Raw genomic sequence first — 25,903 nt, forward strand, 5'->3', positions numbered from 1 at the left:
CTTCCCGAAGATATACCATGTGGGGAAAATCACTGGAAGCAATGAAGAAACTAACCCATTAGTACGCCATAGAAGAGAAACTGCTGGAGAGATTGTAGGAGATATTTTTAGTGCAATAATACCTGCAGTGGGAGTGGTTCTGAATACACATAAAATTTGCAAATTGTCTACAGTAGTAGATCGGTTATCTACCGACACTGCTGGAGGTTTCCTGATGGTCAACACCGAAATGGTTGCGATCAGATCAATGGTTTTACAGAACCGACTTGCCCTTGATACTCTATTAGCAAATGAGGGCGGAGTCTGCAGAATGTTGAAAGCGCAACATTGTTGCACTTACATACCTGACAAAAGTGTAGGAATCCAAAGGTATGTAAGGAACATTACAAATTTGGGAAAAGAACTTAAACCACTGGAGGTTGACAGTGCCTGGAAAAGACTTACTGATGGTCTCTCTGCTGTGGGTCATTGGATTGCACAGTTAGGTAGAGGTTTGTTGTTTAAGGTACTGATGCCAATTGTCATAATAGGGTTTATTATATTCCTTATATTTGTCTGTTGCAAATGTCACAAACACCAAAAGAAATATACTGTGAATAAGAGAGGTGTGAAACGGAGTGTGGATGAACTTGAATTAGAAGAACAGAATAATCAGATCTACAAAAGGGTGAAAAATTCTCACCCTACTAAAGACGTTAAAGAAAAGTTGAATCGAATGCTGGAAGAAATTGAAATATACAAAGTGTGAAAGAAAAGTTAGCATCTGATTCCATTAGTTATGATGATAGTAAATATCATCAAAGAGGGGATTGATGAAGCAAGGATTCGCATATTACGCGACTTGCTTGGATTCATGAACCTCGAATAACTTATAACAACATAATTCAACCTGTTCGTCTTACTAATTTCCCTTTATTCTGACATTTGGGGTGCCCTAGAGACGCTTGCATATGTGTTTACTAACTCATTAATGTTCGTATCTAAAATGGCCGCTGCTTGGCGGGTTTCGTTCTGCGCATGCGTTAGTCACACTCACATGACGTGACGTACTTGCAGTTCTGGTGGGAACCTTTGCTCTTGCGCACTTGCTTTTAAGATGGCTGTCTGTGTTCTCACATGGTGAAGCTTGCGCTAATGTTTTATGTTATTGTCTGTTTGCATTAATCCCTCATGCCATAGTATATTTTTAAGTAAAGGGATATAGAGTAGCAATTCATGGTATACAGTGTATTCATTTATTTCAATGTTTTAATTTGTTTTCGCTTACTTTTCATGTACCACGGTATTGAGGGTTGATGGGATGCCCGGGAATCCATATTGAAGTACCCTATTGCGCATGACCGACTTCGGCTGGTGACATTGAACGACTGCCAACCAGAGGTGGCGGCCAAGATGTGCCTGGGAAGATGCACCTTCACCCAGCCGGAGAAGTCGAAATGTACTACAGTAGCAACAAATGTATTCTTTTATTGTATTCTGAAGAATATCTCATGGGAACCCCAAATTCACTAGGCGGTCCCAGAGTATGTAAATGTGAGCTTGTAAACGTAAATTGTGATTGGTGTGTTGACCTATCCTACTTGGGGACCACTTGAAATTGGGGATTCTGACACTTGCAACATTTGGGGGGTGGTACACTGACCCGAAAACAGTATAACTAGCCTAGGTTTAGCTAGAGAAATTTTCCGACTTGTCTGAATAGCTGACCTGTCACTGACCCAACGCACTCAATAGGTGACTGAATACAGAGCGCTGCGGAGCACTCTGTCCGAAATATACCATAGACTCAAGAGGTTTTACTAAACCTTAAGTGCTGGCGGAGCACTTTGCTGGGGAGTTCGATAACCCAATCGGGGTTCTGGCCGATAGCTGCAGAGAGGGTGGAGCGCAGACGCTGCTTCCAAACTGCGGGTGCTGGTCGTTCCTTGGTGGTCCTGTCCTGATCCTAATCTGGGTATCCTGTCCTGTCCTGGGGTGTCCATTCTGCACCTGCTGTCCCATTGATGACTGTCCTTCCTTGGGGTTTTCCTGTCCTTGACTGATCCGTGGCCAGGGTTGGTCTTCACACCATTCTAGGTAAATATATAGTGCTGAAACTCTATACTGCACTTCCTATTTTCTGTCTTTTGCTTTAATAAAGACATACTCTTGCGCATAATTGATTTCCATGCTTTCGCAAGGCTACTGAATGAGAGCTCATACGTTATTGCTGTTTTCTAGCATGTTCCTATGTTACCCTTCCCTCAAGCACAATTCTTCATACCGTTTATGAAATATAGATGTGGTTTATAATTTTCCTTCACTAAAATTTATTGAAGTAAGGTTTCTAGAACTAAAGCATGTTCCAAATTTTACCCTTCCTATAGATGTATAGGATTTCCCAAACTCTTATCCAAACCTTGAGGTATTTCCCCGTAGTAAAATTCTAGTACGTACATAAATTTGCTTTTTTTTTTAGTTATACTTTCTTAAAGTTCTATCCCTGAAATCTGGTTAGCATTTCTCATGTTCTTATCTTCCTATAGACTCATAAATGGTTGCCCTAATTTACTTTCTCTATGGTTATGTGCTGTTCGTTATTTTGATTATTGATTGTCTTTTAGTTGTAAACTGTATGCTTTCCAAATCTGAATTGTAGATAAAACCTTTAAAACTTCCTGAGTTATTGGTCATTTACGAATACAAAGAAATATAAATGTTGGTATTTGGTTGTCTGTCTTTCTACACAGCTAGCTCCCTGATCCATTGTGGTCATTAGGTACCTGTAACGGTGGAATGGTAAGTCGGGTACACGAGAAATAAAAAGGAAAGGAATCAGGGTTACTGGTAGTAGAGTGTAAGGTCACCCGATTAATGTATATGATAAATTGAGAAAAGTATATGGGCCCGGTACGTATATGGTGAAATCGTTGGCCGGGTGACCTGCGATCTCTATCATCTGTACAACCTCTCTTTTTCAGATTGTCTTATTAAGAGATACTATTGAGATACCTACTGAGAAAGCACTCTCACGTTGAGTCTATTATTTGTCTTGCGAAGGCGGTACGACTCCCCCGGTCCCTTCGATCTCAAAATATCATCCCAAACAGCCTAGTTCTCTCCTCTGTGGGGAGAAGGAACAAAAAGGAGACCTATATTTATCAAGAAAATAGCATTTTGTACATTGGTTACAGGTGCGGTTCTTTCATTAACATACCTAATTAAGGTTAGCTGAAGAGTCACTGGGGTGGATATGGGTTACTGTCCCTGTTTCCCTATGGTTCTGTTTGGAATCTAAAAGGAAAAAAGCACCTACTCCACATTACTTATTATGGCCCTTATCCTACTTCTTATCTAATTCTACTCTTCCAAGTTTAAGCACTCCTTACCGTTTGGTTATTTGGACCTTGTCTCTCCACGCCCAATTCGCCTGTGTTCCTGACTCCCTCGGCCGGAAATGGTGAAATAATTGGTCTCTTTAGGGCATGCGTTTTTAAACCCATTTGCTTGAACTGTCATTGGATACCCTCAAAAACTCACAGCTGGTGCACATTGCTTTCGTGCGTTTTGTAAACTAGATTCGATCGGAGAGCTAGACTTTATTTCATTTCCGCGTTTCAAGCCTCGGTTTCAAACCGTTTACTGAGGCGGGTGTCAAGCCTCGTTATGGTTCTATTCTTCCGTGAGTCAAGCCTCGCTTTCATGTATGGCTTTCCTGGATAGAATAACGACGCTGACTCGGCCCACTATAGAAACTCAATGACTGTTTATAGTTCGCCGTTCTTATGGTGCCTCATAAGCTGCTGCTAGGAGTCTGGGGAGGCGATAATCACCCTTCTCAGAAATTCCGAGCCAATAATGAGGTGTGGGCCGACCCAATTGTACGATCAGCCTATTTCCTTATATGATTACATATTTCTTATACATGTATATCTTCCCACACTGGCACATAATCTAGAACATATTGATTTGTGTAATCAGATTCCTATTTTATGCATTGCGCTCTGTCCCCATCATTCGGATGGGCGACATGATGCTGTCTGGCTGACAAAAACAATCCTGTCCTGGACTTTATTCATTTTCTTTTTATTCATGTCCAGCAGATGATCTCTATCATAAAATCTCGCCCGTTTCAGGGACTGTTTTACAAGTTTCTTAGGATACCCTCTCTCACGTAGTTTTTTGTCCATAATTTCTGCATGATAATAGAAATCTTTTAAGGTTGTGCAGTTGCACCGTAACCTTAAAAATTCACCAAAAGGGATATTATCCTTTTGGGATCGGGGGTGATTGCTCTGGCATTGCAATAAAGTATTCTTATCTGTTGGCTTTGTAAAAGGCTCAACCTCCATTGACCCTTCTGACTCCTTAATCTTAATATCCAGAAAGTTCACTCGCCTAGATTCAACCATTCTAAAAAAGACTCAAGCTCCTCACTGGCACCGTTCCACACAAAAATTATATCGTCAATGAAACGATGCCAGTGGGAGATGTTTTCAAAAAATTGTGCCATTTCGTTATAAATATGTTTCTGTTCGAAATGCCCAACGTAGAGGCATGCCAGGTTGGGGGCACATGTGGCCCCCATACTGGTCCCCTTCACCTGTTTGAAAAGCTCCTCCTTAAACAGGAAAATGTTATTTTTAAGTACCAACTCTATACAGCCAGTAATAAAATCCTTGTGTCCACCATTCAGGTTGACATTATCCAGAATGGTAGACAGTACCCTAATTGAGTCAACCTGAGGGATGTTGGTATACTGAGCTTCAATGTCCAGGGTGAGCAAGAACTGGGTCACCCTGTCGAAGCTCTGTCCCTCAAATATGGAAATAGTGTGTGCTGTATCCTTCAGGTACGACATCTGTTGTTGGACAATAGGCCTCTAGAAAAAATCCGCATATTTGCTTAAAGGCTCTAATAGTGAGCCTAAGCTGCTAACAATGGGTCGCATGGGTGGATTAGCAGCATCCTTATGGGTTTTGGGCAATCCATAAATTGCCGGAGTTATTGGGTTAATATTAAATAGAAACCTGTACCCGTCTTCACATATCAGATTGTTCTCCCTTCCTTGATTTAAAAAGTGTGCAACCTCTCTCTTAAGCCTATCAATCATGTTGGACGAGACTGGAATATAGTGGTCTGTTACATTTAAGAGTGCCCTCATCCTGTTCTCATAATCTGCGGTATTAAGAACCACTACCCCGCCCCCCCTTATCGGCGGGTTTTATGGTTATGTGATTACACTCATGTAGGCCTTTAAGGGCCAATCTATGGCATTTGGATAAATTGTTTGACTGTCCCTGCGTGCAGTCTAGACTATTCTTTAGTCTGCTAGTAGTCAGCAAATGATACCTAACGTTTAGGAAATGTTAAATCGCACTCAGAACCTGACAATCCAAGCATAAGCTACACAGAGTGTAGCGTCTGCGGGGGGATATAAATAATGAGCTGAAAGGACTTTATCAGTGAGTATAAGACTTGAATCTACATGGTCCATTTAAACCCAGGGAAAAGGTGCAGTATAGGTATAGACAATCACTACATCACGATTAGAAAGATCATATTTAAATCAAAAGTCAGTATAGTAGGTATGTCCAATGTCACCCATCCGAATGATGGGGACAGAGCACAATGCATAAAATAGGGATCTGATTACACGAATCAATATGATTTAAAATATGTTCTAGGTTATGTGCCAGTGTGGGTAGATATACATGTATAAGAAATATGTAATCATATAAGGAAATAGGCTGATCGTAGAATTGGGTCGGCCCACACCTCATTATTGGCTCGGAATTTCTGAGAAGGGTGATTATCGCCTTCCCAGACTCCTAGCGCAGCTTATGAGGCACCATAAGAACGGCGAACTATAAACAGTTATTGAGTTTCTATAGTGGGCCGAGTCAGCGTCGTTATTCTATCCAGGACACAGTTTGAAACCGAGGCTTGAAACACGGAAATGAAATAAAGTCTAGCTCTCCGATCGAATCTAGTTTACAAAACGCGCGAAAGCAATGTACACCAGCTGTAAGTTTTTGAGGGTATCCAATGACAGTTCAAGCAAATGGGTTTAAAAACGCATGCCCTAAAGAGACCAATTATTTCACCATTTCCGGCCGAGGCAGTCAGGAACACAGGCGAATTGGGCGTGGAGAGACAAGGTCCAAATAACCAAACGGTAAGGAGTGCTTAAACTTGGAAGAGTAGCATTAGATAAGAAGTAGGATAAGGGCCATAATAAGTAATGTGGAGTATGTGCCTTTTTCCTTTTAGATTCCTAACAGAAGCATAGGGAAGCAAGGACAGTAACCCATATCCACCCCAGTGACTCTTCAGCTAACCTTAATTAGGTATGTTAATGAAAGAACCGCACCTGTAAACCAAGGTACAAAATGCTATTTTCTTGATAAATACAGGTCTCCTTTTTGTTTCTTCTCCCCACAGAGGAGAGAACTAGGCTTATTTGTTTGGGACGATTTTTTGAGATCGAAGGGACCGGGGGAGTTGTACCGCCTTCGCAAGACATATAATAGACTCAACGTGAGAGTGCTTTCTCAGTAGGTATCTCAATAGTATCTCTTAATTAGACAATCTGAAAAAGAGAGGTCTTACAGATGTAGGCTAATCGCACATCTCTCCACAGATAAGAGGGCAATTAAAATATGCGACAACACATGCTGATGTGAATGGCATCAATAACCAGGAATAGACTTTAAGGTAAAGGCCTGTCGTAATAATTCAACTACAAAGCAAGTGGGGATAGCCAAATAAATAAACCTCAGCAACAACCAAAATGTTTTCTGTTGCAGCTTGAACGCATATTAGGATGCCATCACGTACAAAAGATATAGAACTCAGAGATAACGCACATGATTAACATGAAATAAGGTAAAAACTTTAAAAAAATGTACCCTGTACAGACTGTTTGAAGCATAAGTCAGGTATACATTGTAGTAAATGGGATCATAGCAAGATCTAGAAGAGAGGGTGGTACCCCATGTGACCTCTAAAAACACGGGAATGGCCTGGTAATGGGGTAGTCTGGAGTTAAGAGCATGGCACAATAAGCCCATATATTAGCACTAAACAATTTTTACTATGGATATTGCGATATTCCGACAATTGAATAATATGTATCCTGTAAAATGGTATATGTGAATAGACTCTAACCATCACAGATCTCTTAGGCAGAGTAATTAGGATCAGTCACCTGTCCTGTGTTAGGAAAGGAGATCCATAAATGTTGTCATGATCCCCAATCAATGCATTTGGATAATAAGGAAGAAAAATTCTGCCTTTTTAAGTTTAGGTGTTTAAAATGTGAGATTATAATAAGATGATTTCCATGTATGACACTTATTTAGATATGTTTATCTACAGGATTTTACTAAAGTGGTAACCAACCAGTGCCCTTTACTAAGAGAGACACATCATACAGTCTTGAAAAAGATGGTACATTACTGTTAAAAGCCATCGAAACGCGTCGACGCCCATACCTGCACAATCACGTGACCGAGCTCATTCCTGCAGAAAACATTAATTGAGCAAGTCCAGGATATAGTTTAATATTGGTCTGTTTAGATGTGCAACTTTGATGACAAATAGTACTGTCTGTGTTTGTCTCTCCCTTTGTCTCTTTTTTATTTAGTTGAGCACGATAACTAGCTTGTGCTCGGAAGATTCTGTTCTAGTAGCAGATTTATGAACCTTGGATGCATATGGTTGTGATATACATTGTATATGTTTTTAATGAAATTATAATTTGTTGTGTTTTTTTAAATTATTGTATTGTTGATGATCTCTTTTTAACATAAACATAAAACGTGAAAACCTTTTTTAAACAAATTTTCTGTCTATGCATTATATGTGTTAGAGACCGGCGCTAATATATGGGCTAACGTCTCAGTTGTTTCCGCCAAGGGATTCCTTTATTATTTCACTGTTTGCTAGTATCCTATTCCCCTGGTCTGCTAAGGGATCTCTCTCGTTTATTTCACACCAGTATATATAGAGCCACTTTCTCACATGGGAGGTAGCAGAAGGAACACAAACGGCGAGGGTGTGGGGAAGCAAAACTGAAGGCGCAGGTGGGGGAAGGGGCACAGAGGATGAGGGGAAGCAAAGGATAGAGAGAGCAACGTGGAGGGCAGGGAGAGTAAAGCAAATGAGCAAGAGCAACGTAAAGCTGGGGGTGAAAGCACACAAGCACACCCTTTACAGGTAGCCAGTTGTATGCCTCGTGTATCGGTGACTCACTTCAGCTGCAGCAGCTTTGTGCAAAGTTCGCTTCCTCAGCCTGCCTCCAGAGGGGAGGGGTGGAGGCTCTGGATCAGCGTCACATCGGTGCCCTTTCATGTCGGGCTGTAAAGCTAGCTGTGGAGACAGAGTATGAGTCGGCAAAGGCAGCGTGCGAGAGGAGAGTGGCGCGCCTAAACCCGGTGTATGCTGGAAAATCTACCCGCTCTCCCTCTCATGCCTCCAATGCCTGTGTACGGCGTGGGACCAACACAAAAAAATGCCCAGCCATGCTTTATAATTGAGCGCCTCGCTGCGCTATATGTTCCAAATAAAGCATAGACAAAAGCAAAGGGCTGTGATTTAAAGTGAAAGCACCCGCTGTCCTGCTATGCGGTGTGAAAAAGTTTGGCTGTATCAGGAAAGCACGCTGTGGGTGGAATGGGCGAAAATCCTTAAAGGAAATAGTGCTTACAGATAGAGATAAAACATACCGTGTAACCCCACCACTAAAAAGTCAAGTCCTCATGAGAGGTTACAAATGAAGACAAGGCGGTACTAAGGAGGGACTAACAAGCCTATTACCGAATCAGAAGACAGCATTTACAAAGAACAATGACACAAGCCAATGAAAAATATAGGCGGAGAGTGGGCGGAGCTTCAAGGCCATACTCTAATACAGCATGGCTCAAACAGCAGCGCATGCGCTGCCCAGGCTTGACCTAAAAAGCATGTAGAAAAGGACACACTTAGAAGTGCTCAGCAATGCCTTCAACACAGTCAGAAAGGAGGCAACAAAATAAGTTGAGAATGAGATACAGTGTGCCGTGCTTACAAAATTGGTGTGCACATCACCTTGTGCAAAGAAAACGGGTTAATTATGGGTTAAGATGCTTCACTGTACTTTGTGGCGCTCTGTTCACCTCTGTAAAGGGGCCAACTGCTGTTGAAATCTTAAGCTGTAATAAAGATAATTGGCCTACAAATGCCGCTGAGCCAACGGCATCTGACGGATATGTTCAACCCTGCCTCCGGGCATGTCCAACGTTTGAACTGTCTCCGCCCCCACTTGTCCGCATTCGCTGAGGTCCCGTTGTACAGGGATTTTACCTGGTAATCGTTGTCAACAATTTCCTGCTGAAATATGAGGTGTAGAGAGTGGAGATTTCACCTGGCATCCCTGGAATATGTCAGGGACAGCGGTTGTAGCAGCACCACAGAGTCTTTGCAGAAAATCCTCTTCACTTCTACTAGGTACGCAGGTAACAAGTTTATTTCATACACAAAATCACCCAAGGCAGCTAGGCACAACAGCAGCGCCAGCCTCAGGAACATGAGCAAAGTGACAGCGAGGTAAAACCATCGTTCACAAAATCCTGACTTCAGAAGAGCATTCCATGATCAGTGTCGCAAGCCTAAAAGTGGCATCACAAGCGGGTGTGAAGTCCAGGATACTACAGTCAGGCTGGCAAGCTACTATCCATTTTAATTTATGATAATAGCAGGTATACAATGGACTCATTATAATGTTGTAAGCCAGTGGAAATGAAATCCTTATCACTATCAGAGACCTATATAAGCTTCTACAAGGCCTGGGAATGGGGTCTCATTTTTACACACCCATAAACTAAGTGGATTGCTGGGCTATCAAAAGCCAAGATATTAAGTTAGCTAGAACACTTGGGGCCCCATGCATCAAACCAAAAACCGGTCGCTAACGGGCAGATTCGCAGAATCTGCCCCTTTGCAACTGTATTTTTGCATTTGGGATGCATCATCCCAAATGCAAAAATCGCAACTTAATAATTGCTAAAATTACGATTACTTAAATTGCGATTGCATTTAAGGAATCGCAAATTGCGATTCCTTAAATGCAATGGATTAAGCAAAAAATGATTGCGATTTCGCTATTAGGAATCGCGAATTATCATCAAACTAAAGTTGATGGCAATTTGCGATTGCTTTGAAAAATGCACTCAAGTGCATTTTTCAAAGTTAAATTTTACACACACATGCCCTAGGGGCATGTGTGTGCGCTACATGTAGAAAAAGGGGAATTTCAGGGGTGCAACAGGGTATCCTTTTGGAACCCTTGCACCCTTGAAATTGCATGCGCAATTTGCGAGTACCTGTGGTGTACTTGCAAATTGTGCAAGCGTCTAGGCCCATAGGAATCAATGGGAATCAATTCCGTAATTGTGACTCACAATTTGCGAGTCGCAATTAAGGAATTTTAAGGAATCAAGGCCCACATGCATTAACATTGCCATTTGCGATTCCTTATTTGCAAAAAATAAGGATTCGCTATTAAGGAATCGCAAATGGCTATGCATGAAGAAATCGCAAAAAAAATAGCGATTTCTTAAAATTCCTTAATTGCGACTCGCAAATTGCGAATCGCAATTAAGGAATACCTCCCCATTCATTCCTATGGGCCTAGAAGCCCATAGGAATGAATGGGAAGGCATTCTCAATTTGCGATTCTCAATTAGAGAATCGCAAATTGAGAATGCAATTTCAAGGGTGTCAGGGTGTCAAAAGGACACCCTGTTGCATCCCTGAAATCTGCCTATAAGTACATCTCGCACACGCACATGCCCCAAGGGCATGTGTGTGTGTGTAAAATGGAACTTTGAAAAAAGCACTTTAGTGCATTTTTCAAAGTTTTTGCAAATTACCTTGAAGGTCAACTTCATGGTAATTTGCTCCCCCTATTAGCGAAATCGCTAAGTTTTTTATTTTGATGCATTGCATTTAAGGAATCTCAATTTGAGATTCCTTAAATGCAATCGCAATTTTGTGATTACTAAAATTGCGAAAAGTACAAAAATTATGATGCATCCCAAAAGTTCAAATTGCATTCGCAAACGGCCGATTTTTGCAATTCGCACCATTTGCGAATGCAATTTTCAATGATGCATGTGCCCCCACAATTCTAAATTTCTAAATTTCGAATTGGTAATTGCTATTTAGAAATCGCAAAATGCAGGTTTGATTCATGTGCCCCTTAGTTCTCTGTAAATCCAGTGGAATCCCTAGAGACACAAAATATTTAAGGAGGATGACAATATTAGGAAGTGGATTGGGAAGATCTGATGAGATAGGGAGATACAAAGGGGTAGAATAACTGTAAATGTTGATTGAGAGGGATAGAGAAATTTCTGCAGATATCTGACATAGAGAAGAGATTTTAGATGCATTGTGTGTATGTGTGTTTATAGTCGCTGTTGTGTTCGAATAACCTTATGCTAGACTATAAAAAGTTTTTTTTTTAAGGCATCAACAACTGTGAAGTAATATGCCAACGAAAGGAGCAAATTTACAGTTGAGAACAAAAAGGGTAATTTTAGCAATCAGAACGCTTTGGTAAAGGTTTTGTGTGCTGTCACATCCAAGAATCACCCTATAAAACGGTGTCTGATTAGCCTGGGTACATATTAATAAACTACTGGAGGTTCTTGGCCTGAAACAAATCAAGAGCTTACCATTAATCTGGATATCAGGATGGTGTCTGTTTACTTTCACAGATGTCATAGAAGAGGCACAACCCATTGATTCTCATGAGCACTGGTGGTTTCTGTTCATCTTAGGAGACAAAAAGAAAAATGTACAGTGTTTTTGCTCAGAGCTCTTTCATACCTAGAACCTGATTTATACATTAAAAAACAGAATTCAGTTTCCATTGCTGATGGAAATGTCACCTTTGCCACACTAACAATGAAAAATGTATTGTATTGAGACACTTGCACCTCTGTAGTGTAGTGGCGGAAATTGCACTGGTGTTAACTTGTGCTAATGATGCGGACTCCAAAAGCAAAATTTCAGCCAATATCGAAACTATCCCATTTAATATGGTCATTTAGGGAAACATCTATTATTCTACACCATCTTGGCTCAAACACAGAAATGACATTGTGCTAATCTAGTCTAGTAGCTCAGTTGTTGGCTTTGGAATCTAGTATCATGGGTTCTGAGTCTTAGCACCTGGCTGGTCACATATATAACTCGGTGCTGCAAAATTATAAAACATGTTCTGTGAAAATGCTTAAAGCATTACAATGTGCAATCAGGTACTAACTCCTTAACATGTTACCACCCACCGCTGGTATCACATCATAGTAATTTAAAATATACTCATCTGAACACACACACACTATAAGTTTAATGTTCCAAACACCTAACATATTGAACATACCCTCCAACTACATGGAAGCTTATGCAATCCTCAATGATGTTCTCAATACCATGCAATCTTGGATGACATTGAACTTTTAAATCTGAACCATTCAAAAACATATATTTGCCCCACACATGGCAACATCTCAAGATTGGGGGTGGTCTTGGATGTCATGGAGTGAGAAGTGTGCTTGAAGAGCTCTGGATAACCCCGGGGGGCTTTTACTTATCATGTAATGGGATGGGGCTCCCAATCAAAGTCTGCTTATCCGGAGCAGGGCGGTAGTGCCACAACTAAAACAAGGGGAGTTCATGAAGCGGCTGGCCTATGCAATATCAAGATGGTGAACAGCCGCAGCTGATGCGGTGGGGCTGCAGTCTGGCATAAAGAGATCTGTGGGGCACGAAGCCAGCCTGATTGGTGAATAATTGGGAGAAACGTGGCCCCCTGGCCCGAATCCAGAGGCAAATTGCAGACAATCGCAGCAGGCAAATGGGGAGAGTGCAATATGGAGAGCTGGAGACACTACTGGACAAGATGAAGGTCGGTGACCTTTGAGGTAGGTGGGCCGGCAAACGTTGGCAGAGGGAGCAAAGAGTGACTCCTAGAGCAGGGGCCAGCTTTATCCCCAATCCCAGTTGGAAGTCCTTAACGAGGTGCTGCTGGCGGTTGCAGGATGCTCCGCATGCATTGGGCATCAGTCCTCTGTCCCCATCTCATTGAAACCAGAGCTCAATGAAATAACTTGAGGAGTTGGGGGGTCTGCAATAAGAATGATTTTTTGCCTCTCTCACCCACAGGAAAAAAGAAAAGGGGCCAAATAGCAGGGGATAAATGTCAACAGCATGCTCATGATAATCCATCTAACGCAGCAGAGAAGAGGCAGCAGAAGGACCAGTGTCACAGTGGTGCGCTGGCGATGGCAGAGGCCTGACATTGTTGGCACTGTAGGAGGTTCACACTTTGCTGGCTCTGGGTTCCATCCTGGTAGATGGTGAGCAATGTTCGCCCAGCCTCCCCCTGAGAGCTGCACGTCATTGGAGAGCAACAACAGACATTCACTGGCCCTGCATGGACGGGTGCTTGGCAGATAAAAGAAAATCAGGGGGAAACTGTATGCAACATCATGGTGCACTAAAGCTTACTGAAGGGACTCAATGGAATCGGCAACAACTGACGCATCACAGGCAGCAGGGTTGGAACTGTATTGACACTCTAACCAAAATCCAGTTAAGCGCAGCCAACCATATGGAGGTTGGGTACGTCTCTCCCTTGGCCCTATATTTTTGCTTCACAGCACTGCGGAGGAGAAAACACTTTTCCTGAGAGAAGAAGCACAGTAGCAGAGAGGGCCAACGCAAGATCCCAGTTGAGCCTTCCTATCCCAGTATCAGAATGAGGAGAAATTCCAAGCTATGAGATGACACAGATCATAAGAACATGACACTGCGCTCAAACTGGGTGGCTCTGCACTGCATCAATGTAGTGTCAAACCGGACAACGCTGAAGACAAGCTTGATCCAATATTTGCAACTAAAGCCTCCCCTACAGACTCGCTGGAACATTAAAAAGACACTGTTACAGGATGATCCTAGGAAGATGATGGACTGTGTCATGAAAGTAGAAAAGACTATATCAGAGCTACAGCAAGCTGCTGAGGAACTGCCCGGGCAGATCAAAGACTTAACTAAAAGAGTTAGACACCTGAAATACAGGATGGATAACTTTGGGTCTGGGTGGAGGTCGGGATTTAGATCCAGAAGGAACAATCTTAGCATAGTGGGTATTCCCACTACTCTAACACTGGGCAAAACATGATTGCCTTCCTTGAACCCTAGATGCGGCAGATGGTAGTATAAGACAAGCTCACACAGTAGTTCGCCCTACAAATGGCACATCAGGTCCCTGCGAGACTGCCACCGCCCAGCGTCCCCCACCAACCTGTTCACATGTAAGCCAGATGTGCTGCATGCTATCAATGGTATATGAAGAACAACATATGCATCTAGAACAGGACGGAAACATCTTGGGATTGAGAATCAACTGGGCAAGTCTGGAGTTTATCCTATGCACCAATGGCTATACCCCTGTGGGGAGCACCAATGGCTATACCCCTGTATAGAAGCCTAAGTGGAAAGCGTACAAGCTGGAATACCTGGGGGCCCGCAGCTATAGAAATGAAGTAAAACTTTTAGACTGGATCGTAGGCTGTTTTAGCCATGAGATGTTCTTTAAATTTATGGTAGCACTATCGCTATCTGTCTCTGAGATGGTCTCCCTGGCGGCAAAAGGCCAATTTACCCAGCCTACTATATCTTTTTTCAAAGCTGTCACTCAAAATATCCAAAACAATCTTTCTGGAAATGGACTTCATTTTACTAGATATAATCTAAGGCCTGAATTGGCGCAGTGATTCATTGCCCAAGCTGAGGCTACTGGTGTCAGACGTGGGGCTAGCAGCTCCTGATTGTGAGTTTTGTATTAAATGTTCATCCAACTCCAGTCGGCTGCCCGATGGACAGAGGTGAACCTCTCATGCAGAAGGGGTAAATCTTGGCCATGCCCACAATAGAAACTATATGCAGATTCTGTTAAAATCCCAATCCCAGAAATGAGCACGAAGATATATAGTTGACAACCATGCGGTACAGTTGGGTACAGTCATAGCAGAGAACGTTAACAAAGGTGCCCTATGCACCCGAACTCCCACTAACCAGAGTACTGACCCTACCACACCAAGGGGACTGGGAGAGAATACTTCAATCGGCGGATCTGAGTAGTAGAGCAATTAGTGGACTTGTTAGCTAATTAGCAAAACATAGATTTTGGACCATTGCATGATAAATATGGCATTCCTGAAGGCCAAAATCTTGTGTATGGGTCGGTTGTATAGTATGGAAAGGAGTATATGAAGAACAACATATGCATCAAGGACGATAATGAGTGAATTAATTAATTAAAATATTTCTAAAGCGCACAGCCACTTTGTAGAGTGTGCCGGTGCTACATCTATACAGGCAAGCTCACAGGTCGGCCTAGCAGTCAAGAGAGAAGAGATGAGTTTTGGCAGCTTTCTTAAATAACGATTCTTGTGAAATGGAATGGAGTGAAAGCGGAAGCTGATTCAATGCCTTGCTGGCAAGTAATGAGAAAGAATGCCCGCTGGACCTGGCCAGACGGACTCTAGGTATATCTGTAAGCAGCACTAAGATGTGCAGAGAGTTCTGAAAGGTTTACAGTGTACTGTCCTAGTTTTCCAATACAACATGCTGTGTTTATAGAAGGCTCGACGGATTAAAGTTAACCCCCTCAACAAAATTATTTTCTGAATGGAGAGTCAGTGTAAATCCCTAAGGTAACCAGAGAGTGATACCCTCTTTGGTATGTCTTAGATGAGACGGGCCGCTGGTTTTTATACCACCCGGATTCTTCTAATCCTGCAAGATATAGGCAATTGGAATAATCCAGTCTTGATGTTATCAACACATGGACTACTGTGCTGCATGCCTTTAGAGGTAAGATATCAAATAAATTCCGATTTGACCAGAGCAGGCCAAAACAGGTGCTTGTCACTGACACAATTCGAGAGTCCAGAGATAACTCCTAAATTCTTAGCAACCAGAGTTGGGAGGCGCAATACCCTGACCAACTGTGGTTTGTCCACTGATCACTGACCTTCCTAAACAACAAACCTCAGGTTTATCAGCATGCATTGTAGGTGACTCTTGTGCATCCAATGTAGAAAATCCTTTAGGCAAGCAACAAAAGACGAAGCTTTACCTGCAGAAGAATGCTAAAAAAGAGGAGCAGCTGAGAATCATGACCATATGGAAAGGTCACAAGGCCATGCGATTCAATACGTTTGGCTTAAGGGGCTATATATATATGTTGATTAAAGTGGGCCTGAAAGTAAAGCCATGTAGCACTCCAAAGACAAGCCTCTTCCTAGACAAAGAACAGGGTGCAAGCCATATCTCTTCTTCTCTTCCTTCTAGGAAGGATTTAGATCATCGCCAAGTTTAACTACCAATTCCTAGCTTAGCCATCCAATGCAATAGAACAGTGAGACACAGTATGGAAGACCATAGAGAGATTGAGCAAAATCAAGGCGGCACTCCTACCCCCATCCAAAACGAATGGGATTGTTTGCATCACCTCAGGAAGGGCAGTTTCGGTACTATGCAGTGATTGCATAAGATAAAAGGTGTTATTTAGCTCCAAATAGCTGTAAGGCTGAATATTGACAAACGTTTCCAGCATTTTAGTAACAGCCAGCAACAGAGAGATGGCATGATAATTGGACAGAAATGTAGGATCTGCAGATCTTTGTTTAAGAAGAGGGATAACTTTAACCCTCTTCCAACAAGAAGGAACATCAGCTGATTCTAATAAAGAATTAAAAAGCTGGCTAAGAATTAGAGTAATGGTTTCTGCAGCTAACCTAAATAGTTCTGGAGAACCTGGGTCAGTGGGGAAGCTAGATATTCATTGAAGCAGAGCATGATGAGTTTGCGTCACAGACATAGGCCCCAAGTTATTCAGACAGCACACAATGGATTGCATACCTAAATATTCCGCTCCCAGGGAGCCTACAACAGAAGCTGAAGGAATGAAGCCCTCAGGAATCATAAGGATCTACTCCATCAGCGACAAACAAGCAGCTGTCACACAGTCATATCGAATGCTCAGTGCACACACAAAATGCATCCTGAACTACCTTAGAGCCAATAGGTGACTGATTTAGTCAAACAGATTAGCGAGTGTGAGTGAATAAGGATACTGAGAAATTGCCCCAAGATATCTAGGAACCCAATATTGAATTTGATCCTTTTCTTTTATTTGCAAAGAGCATACATGATCCCCAAAAGGATTAACAGGATGAAACCTTAAGTGGGTGCCCAATGCCCCAAATGCAAAGATGGAAATAGGGATGTCTTTCTCATGGTATAGAGGTACATAGAACAGAGAGAATATTGGGAACAAATAGTCAACGCCATCATTGCAGCGACTGACAGAAATAGCACACACAAACCAATAGTGCGTCAATTCGGGCTGGTCCCTAGATCAAAACCCAATAAGATAACAAGTAGATTCACTGACACTGCATTAATATTAGCAAAATTAATATCACCATACATTGGAAAGCAGTGAAGCACCCTAGCATTCAAATATGGCAGAGAGAACTAATTGAATGTGCAAAGAGCAAAAGCAGGACTCAGCACAAAGAATTGCAAAGAAGGCTCAGACATAGGGACACAGTACCTCCAATGGGATGCTAATATGTTGTTCCTTGGTAGATTTCAAGTAATATTCCTGGTGGTTTATCAGTGTCCAATAGGTTTCACTACTATCTTTCCTAGGTATACCCACCTTTAATATTCCTGATGCACAACAACTGTGGTTTTTATATGCTCCTGTCACCCAAAATAAAGTCAGTGCATGCATACACAGCTACATCTAGTCTCAATCTTTTCTACAACAGTCATGTTTGCAGGCAGAAATATTCAGTGCACCATGTGCCCACTAAACCGTGAAATCACACACATCACAATTAGCATATCCCAAACCGGCCAATCTATAAACAACACTGTTAGGAAGGAATCCCCTGTCCTGAGTGCTTGAATGCAAATATCTGGTATCCTGTTTTATTTTTTATTTCTACCCTAGCCTCATACTAGTATGTGCACGAAAGACTAGGCATGCCCCTTAAGGTGAATTAGGTCTTAGACTTGTCCTGCGACCTGTAGGGGCACACCAAGTGCACCCTGATTTGTTTGACAGAGGACTACTGGTCCCGGTCATGGATTTAGCAGGTAGAGCGGTGGCGGCAGTGAAAAATGTTCTGTGAATCCGTAGTTGTGATCAGCCCTTTTCTATACCTGTGTCAGTACAGGGGACAGCTAATGACACACTTTATTATTATTGGGTATTTGTAAAGTGCAACAGCTACTCAGTGAGTGTGCTGGCGCTCGCTAATCTTAAACTAACAGGTGCCTTTAGAAAGCAGACCCAAAGAACCAGGTCTTGAGGAGTCATTTAAAGATCTGGATGTATTCAGTGGCACTGAGTTTTGTGGGAGGGCCTCATAAACCCTAGCAGCCAGGTAGGAGTAAGAACTGCTGCCCCACTTTTTCCCTCCGACTCAAGGAATCACCACAAGCGAGGAGCTGGAGGACTGAAGTGACCAGGCCAGTTGGTAGTGGGTAAATCTGATGTGTAAAGTTAGCCCTCTATGCCCTTACCAAGGCCCTGGTGCTAACATCCTACGTGTATGTAGTGTGTGCTTGTTTATGTGGCTGTGTGGTACATGCATTGTGTGTATGGGCGATTAAGAGTCATGGAAGGCCTGTAGGTTGTATGTTGGAAGCTTCAGACTTCTTCCTGTGTACAAGGCGGAGGTGGGGTTTTTTTCCCAGACAAAAATGTATTGGTAATATTCCTGAAGTGCAGGTAGAAGATTTGGACCCTGAAGTGAGGAAAGATCAAACAGAGGTTCTATAGAAATTCTTTTAGGTCCTTTTGCTGAAAGGAGCTGCTGATTCCTCTTCCTGTAGTACTGACATTTGGTAAATAGTGTAGATAAAGGGTAGGACTACAGTTTCTGTTGTTCCAGGTGAGAAGAGTTCTTCAGATGAGGCCATCCTTTTTGCCTCTTTTCTGATCACTGTTATTGAAGCTGTTGGTGAGCTTGGTGAGCTGATTGCTGCAGAAAGCTCATACCTCTTTATGCCTCTGAAGGCTGGTGTTCACCAATCTGTGAGGAGCATCAATTTGCACAAAGGCAGTTTTGAAGAACTGTCTGGAGAGGACAGATCAAAGAGAATCAACCCTGAAAGTGCAACAGAGAATTCAGATTCTCTGAGGCAAGATGGCGGATGCGTCGGCATCCGAGTGAGCGGCAGACCTGTCCTCGCTGTTAAGCGCCTCATCTGCACTGGTCTCTTCGCGGACGTTTATCACATTAATGGATAGATTAATGGATAGAGACTCTTTTGCTCTCTGAACAGCCTACCTCTCTCACGGTTCTGCAAGGGGTATGCGGCAAGACCTTCACTGCAAGTATCGCCGACACCTGCAAGCTGCCTGGCGTTCGGCGGCTGATTCGTGAGGCAGTATCTGGTCGCGGCTCTTTCGGGTCCCAGACGACGGCTGCACCGGACCAGGGAACCTTCGGTGAAACCTGTCGGAAGAATTGGTCGGACTTGTGCTGAAGGAACCTTGCGAGCACAGACATATCGACCACAAGAATTTTTGGCGGGACCGGGGACTGCAGGTAGCTCGAAGAAACGGGAAGAAGCGCTGGGGAGACGGCATCGGAGACGAGGACCGGTGATGGGTCCTAAACCTAAAACACAGGCGGTGACTGCAACAGCCAATGTTACTGGTAAGCCAGGAAGTTCTGGTACTGTGCAGAATATGACTATTAATGAACCGGGACCCGTGCAGGGGGGTAATACGGCAACAACCCCGGCTACATCTCTGCCTGAAGCTGCCCCAATGCATTCTAGGAACTGTAGTGGCGTGACTCCTAAAAAGATACCTGGGATGTTTAGAAAAAGAAATAAAGCATCAAACAGGGAGAAAGAAGAGAAGGAGAAAACTACTGTTGAACAGCTGCCACAGGTAAATGAAAACTCTCCAGAGGATACGAGCAGCAACGTAACTATTGAAGCCTCTAACACCGACTCCGGAACTCATTCTATACTGACACTTGCTGACAATTTGCCTCCCTCTCAGGGATTAAACTCTCATTCAGATGTCGCAACGGACAATAATTTACATATTAATCCTCAGGAGGAGGCTGAAATCACAGGGGACACACAATCAGTAGACTCTGCCGGGAATTTTTACTCGATGTCAGATTTATCTACTGCATTAGAGTCAGAAAGTCTGGGTGTGGAGTCAGGGGATGATGTTAGCACTTCTAGTATAACTGGTGGGATGCAAGATAGATCCATCTCCTCCATAGAAGATGGGTTAGATAATGCTGATCCTCTTGTTGCCCGAATGGAGTGGGGGATAACTGACAACACAGTACTCAGATGAGGAGGTGCAGGCAGTGGCAGCGGGGCCTCACAACTGGAAAACGAACCTGAAAAGAATCTGGGATCCCCCGCTCTGACTACCTATGTTGAGAATAATTCACCAGTAATGGCTAATACGTCTCAGCGGCCGCAGACATCTGGGACTACTTTGGATATGCTGCATCAAGTAATGCTGCAGCACCGGGAAGAAACCAGAGCTGAGAATTTGTGTACGCAGGCTGCAGTGCGCAAACTTCAAAACAATCTCAGAAGAGTGGTAAAAACCTGTAATGAAACATCGGCTAGAGTGCAAGAGGCTGAGGGGAGAATCTCAGCTATGGAAGACGCTATGACTCAACAGGCTGCTCAGCTTACTACGCTGGTTACCACAAAGGAGGACTTCAACTGGAAGCTAGTTGATCGAGAAAATAGGTCTAGGCGCAACAATCTGCGCGTTTTGGGTATTCCTGAAGGAGATGAGGGATCTAATGCCAGGAAGTTTATCATTGAACTATTTACTGAGGCTTTTCCGGAGCTAACCCAGTGGCAGTGGGACCGGGAGCTTCTGAGAGCTCATAGATTCCCTTTTCAGCGCAATAAAAACTCTGTTGGCGCTTCTAAGAATCAACCAAGAGCCATCCTGATATCATTGAACAATTTCCTGGCACGTGAAGCATTGTATGACTTGGCCCGACCCGATCGCAAACGGAGGGGGAAGGGTGTGGATTTCTTTGTTCGGCCAGATTATTGTAATTTTACTGTTCAACAACGATGGCAGCTCCGCTAACTTATTCCTTTATTTCAGGCAAAAGGCGCGCAAGCCTTCCTCCTTAATCCTTCGAAGCTTAAAGTTATATTTGAGGAAAGAACCCATTTTCTTACCTCGGAGAGTGCAGCAAAAAACGTATTATCCACAATATGAAAAATGGGTTGACTTGATATAATAGATGCTATAATATACGCTGTCTCTCTCTTTTTTTTCTTCTTTTTTTCTTCTTTCATTTCCCTTTTTACTACCTTTTGAGTGATTAAAACTGAAAATTGAGGGACTATAATGCACTTATTGAACTGCTTGGATTTTTAATTCTCAGCCTCTATTTGGTAGACTTTTTTTTCTTCTCCTTTTTACTCGTTCCTTTTTTTCTAACCAGATGGGTGTTATGCAGATGAGAGCGCACAGCGAGACGCAATATGCTTCTCAGACCATCACTTTTAGGGACTGATCAGTCCCTTTGCTTTCCTGGGATGGGGTTGGTGTTGGTGGTGGGGGTGGGAGGGGGGCTCCGGGGGTGGGATGGGGGGTCCGGGGGAGGGAGGGGTGTGGTGGAGGGGCAAGCAAGTGCAGGATTAATGTAATTTGTTACAGTTACTGTTAATTAGATGAAGATGGTATGTTTTTTGTCTCAATCCTAGATAAAGTAGGGGTGGTTAAACGAAATTGTGACATATATGAGGGGGGAGAACAAAAACAGAAAATAATACAAAAGTAAATGGATAAATTAAGGATTTGTTCCTGGAATATTTGTGGGTTGAACAACAAGCAGAAAAGGGGTATGTGTGCTCAAATTATTCATAGTATGAAAATCGATATCTTGTGTTTACAAGAAACGCATTTGAGTTGGAATAATAGAAAATGGTTTAATGATCTGGGTATGTGCCTTGTGGGCTGTACTAGCCAAGGAACTACTACTAGGGGGGTGGCAGTACTTATTAGAAAAGGGTTAGGGTCCTGCAACCGTATCAAAACTGATCAGTATGGAAGATGGGTCATATTAGAATTATACATTGATGGAAAACCCTTAACCATTTGCTCAATCTATGGCCCAAATGTTGATGACTCTGACCGTCTCAATTTCTTAAGTATAGAACTTGCAGGATGGCCTACTCCTCTAGTATTGTGTGGGGATTTTAATATTCATATAGACAGAGACTTTGATTTAACCTCAGAAAATCCTTATATTGGTCTCAAGAGTAAGACCTACAAGGCATTAAGAGGCTTAGTCACAGAGTTTGGGTTGGTGGATGTAGGCTTTATTTCGAGAGATGGGTTACCTGGTTATACATACTACTCTGCCCCACACCAGAAGATGGTACGTTTAAATTATTTTTTCAGCTCCACGACATTACTAAATAATATTATTTTTGAGATATTTCCGAGAATAATCTCGGACCATAATCCTATATTAATAGAGATCAAATATGGTTATGGCATAGCCCGTGATAGAAATTCCTGGACATTCGAACGTAAACTCTTGGCAGACTCTCTGTACATTGAGCATATGTCCACATGGATTAAGGAATTCTTTGATGTTAATCGCGGTACAGCTACTACCCAAATGGTCTGGGACTCTTTTAAGGCTGCAGTCCGGGGAGAAACTTTGTCATACTCCATTAATAAACAAAATTCGTCCCGAGCTAAACTTGTCACCTATTACAGGGCAGTACAAGAGTGGGAAGCTAAATTAATATCTGCTATTAGCACAGCTCAAGATACGGAGCATATTAAATCAAGATTGGCTATTCACAAGTCCAGGCTGAATGAGGTTTATGCAAAGAAACTTGCTGAACAGGTTGCAGTATCTCGGTCACAAATTTATGAGATGGGGGAAAAGACAGGGAGGATATTGGCTAAGAGACTCGGGCAGCAGGAAACATTTAATAATGTAAAGGAGATCCAGGATGATTTGGGTCAGATCTATACCCAACCTGAAGATATTCTGGAGATCTTTCGTTTATTTTATAGTAAACTGTACACGGAGGAAGATACATCATATTCTTCAGAGACATTGCTAAATTTTTGCGGGGTGGACAATATCTCAAAACTAACCGATACTCAAGCTATAGCTTTAGAGGCTGTAATTTCATGGGAGGAAATAGAAACGGCTATTCTTTCCCTGGCCACCGGGAAAGCTACGGGGCCAGATGGTATACCCTTAGAATTTTACAGAGTTTTTAGAGCTCTCTTGAAACAAGATCTACTGCAAACATGTGTAGATGCGCAAAATGCGGTAGCACCTCCCTCATGGAGTCATTCTACAATTATGGCATTCTTAAAGAAAGACAAACCACCTCTTCTCCCCTCGTCGTTTAGACCGATATCGCTTATAAATGCGGATAGCAAGATATTTTCGAAGATTATAGCCTCACGCATATCGGGGGTAATCTCTACAATAGTCTCGCCGGTTCAGCATGGTTTCATTCCTGGTCGGGACACCTCAGATCACGTTAGGCGTGTAATTACTTTAATGGACAGAGATGAAGCGACGAGCAGTGACCTTGGTATTACCCTGTTGGATGCCGAGAAGGCATTCGACAGGGTAGCCTGGCCATATCTGTGGGAGATGTTAGTAATTAAAGGTTTTCTTGACTAATTCTGGGTGCGTAGTCTTGACTAATTCTGGGTGCCGCTCGCTGCTGAGGTTTGAAGTGAGAGAACTCTGTCCCAGCTACAGGAGTAGCGTATTCCTGATTCCAGCCCTTGTTATTGCCACCGTGAGGAGCACAAGACCTGCGAGGCCGCAGAGGAGGTGAGAGGCGCGGTTCCGGGACTGCGAGGAGCAGCAATCAATATCACCAGCTGTCTCCTCTTCCCGTGGGAGCCGCGCCCCCTCCCAGTGCCACGCCCACATTCAAGTGCTTTTAACCTCTCGCGGCTCCCGCTTCGCGGGTGCCGCTCGCTGCTGAGGTTTGAAGTGAGAGAACTCTGTCCCAGCTACAGGAGTAGCGTATTCCTGATTCCAGCCCTTGTTATTGCCACCGTGAGGAGCACAAGACCTGCGAGGCCGCAGAGGAGGTGAGAGGCGCGGTTCCGGGACTGCGAGGAGCAGCAATCAATATCACCAGCTGTCTCCTCTTCCCGTGGGAGCCGCGCCCCCTCCCAGTGCCACGCCCACATTCAAGTGCTTTTAACCTCTCGCGGCTCCCGCTTCGCGGGTGCCGCTCGCTGCTGAGGTTTGAAGTGAGAGAACTCTGTCCCAGCTACAGGAGCAGCGTATTCCTGATTCCAGCCCTTGTTATTGCCACCGTGAGGAGCACAAGACCTGCGAGGCCGCAGAGGAGGTGAGAGGCGCGGTTCCGGGACTGCGAGGAGCAGCAATCAATATCACCAGCTGTCTCCTCTTCCCGTGGGAGCCGCGCCCCCTCCCAGTGCCACGCCCACATTCAAGTGCTTTTAACCTCTCGCGGCTCACGCTTCGCGGGTGCCGCTCGCTGCTGAGGTTTGAAGTGAGAGAACTCTGTCCCAGCTACAGGAGTAGCGTATTCCTGATTCCAGCCCTTGTTATTGCCACCGTGAGGAGCACAAGACCTGCGAGGCCGCAGAGGAGGTGAGAGGCGCGGTTCCGGGACTGCGAGGAGCAGCAATCAATATCACCAGCTGTCTCCTCTTCCCGTGGGAGCCGCGCCCCCTCCCAGTGCCACGCCCACTCGCTCCCAAAAGAGGACTAAAGCAAGTTCAGTAACGCGCATCGCGGGACGCGCGCGGGACGCAGCCCGGGCCAAGGGCGGGCCCGTTGTTGCCCGTTAGTGCCCGGTAGAGACCGGACCGGGCCACCCCCTTATTTTTCCAGCATTCACTCCTAGCAGTTTACTAACATGCCGCCGAAAACCAGGAGCACTACAAAGAACAAATCCAAAAACGCCCAGGAGGTAGCACAAATAACCGGCCCCATTGATTTGTTCATCACCCGTACTCATGAGGTAATAAACCAGAGCATCTCCCTTCTTGAAAAGAGAGTGTCACTGGACCTTATGAACGCGAAGCGATCATCATTAGGAACTATAGCAAATGCCACATCCCCGATCCACCTCACTTCCCAAAACTGCTCCTTACCTGTGACTAGGTCAGCCTCTGAAACCATTACAGTACCATCCACAGTAGACCTTTCAGTCACTCAGACAGAGTCTGACTTTTCACTAACCGTGGACAATCTCGAGGCAACCCCTGATTTAGAGGCCTGCCAAATCCAAACCCAGACAGAATCCCAGTGCAATTCTGTCTTATTTTCCCAAGGAGAAAGGGAAGGAGCCATCTCAAAACAAGGCAGCACAAAACCTATCGACAGTGTACCAGAAATGGCTCCAATCCCCGCACATGCCACAGACCACTTAAATCTTGCAGTACAGTCTTTCCAACAAAACACGTCACTTCCTCCGGCAGTCAATATTTCTCATCAAACAACCCTGAATGAGGCAACTGCCAACCTCTGTAGAACATGTAACGTCACTTCACAAGTCCTGACTACGGTTAAAGATCTACTGTATCAGTACTTAAAACCCATTCAACTTAGCATTAGAAATCTGGAAGCCCAGATGACCATTCTCTCGGCAGTACTACTTGATACTAATACACGAATAGAAACAAAGGGCCAGCGAAATGCCCCTCAGTCTTCCAAAAACCATCCATATCCACAATCATCTACAGCAATAAAACGACCAAACTTGATTATTCCACCCTTATAAAATCAAATACAAAGTGTCACAAATCATA

At 43.6% G+C, this 25,903-nt stretch overlaps 1 long non-coding RNA gene across 1 annotated transcript in view; it reads right to left on the reverse strand.

Annotated features, from left to right (window-relative positions):
• The window catches only part of LOC144792435 (uncharacterized), a 142,856-nt gene that overhangs the window by 71,403 nt on the left and 45,550 nt on the right, over positions 1 to 25,903 (reverse strand). The window contains exon 3 of the long non-coding RNA XR_013602557.1: positions 11,700 to 11,799. This is a non-coding gene — a long non-coding RNA (uncharacterized LOC144792435). The remainder of the gene's footprint in view (positions 1 to 11,699; positions 11,800 to 25,903) is intronic.

The sequence above is a fragment of the Lissotriton helveticus genome, chromosome 11 (genome assembly GCF_964261635.1).
Source record: "Lissotriton helveticus chromosome 11, aLisHel1.1, whole genome shotgun sequence".
Classification (NCBI taxonomy): Eukaryota; Metazoa; Chordata; class Amphibia; order Caudata; family Salamandridae; genus Lissotriton; species Lissotriton helveticus.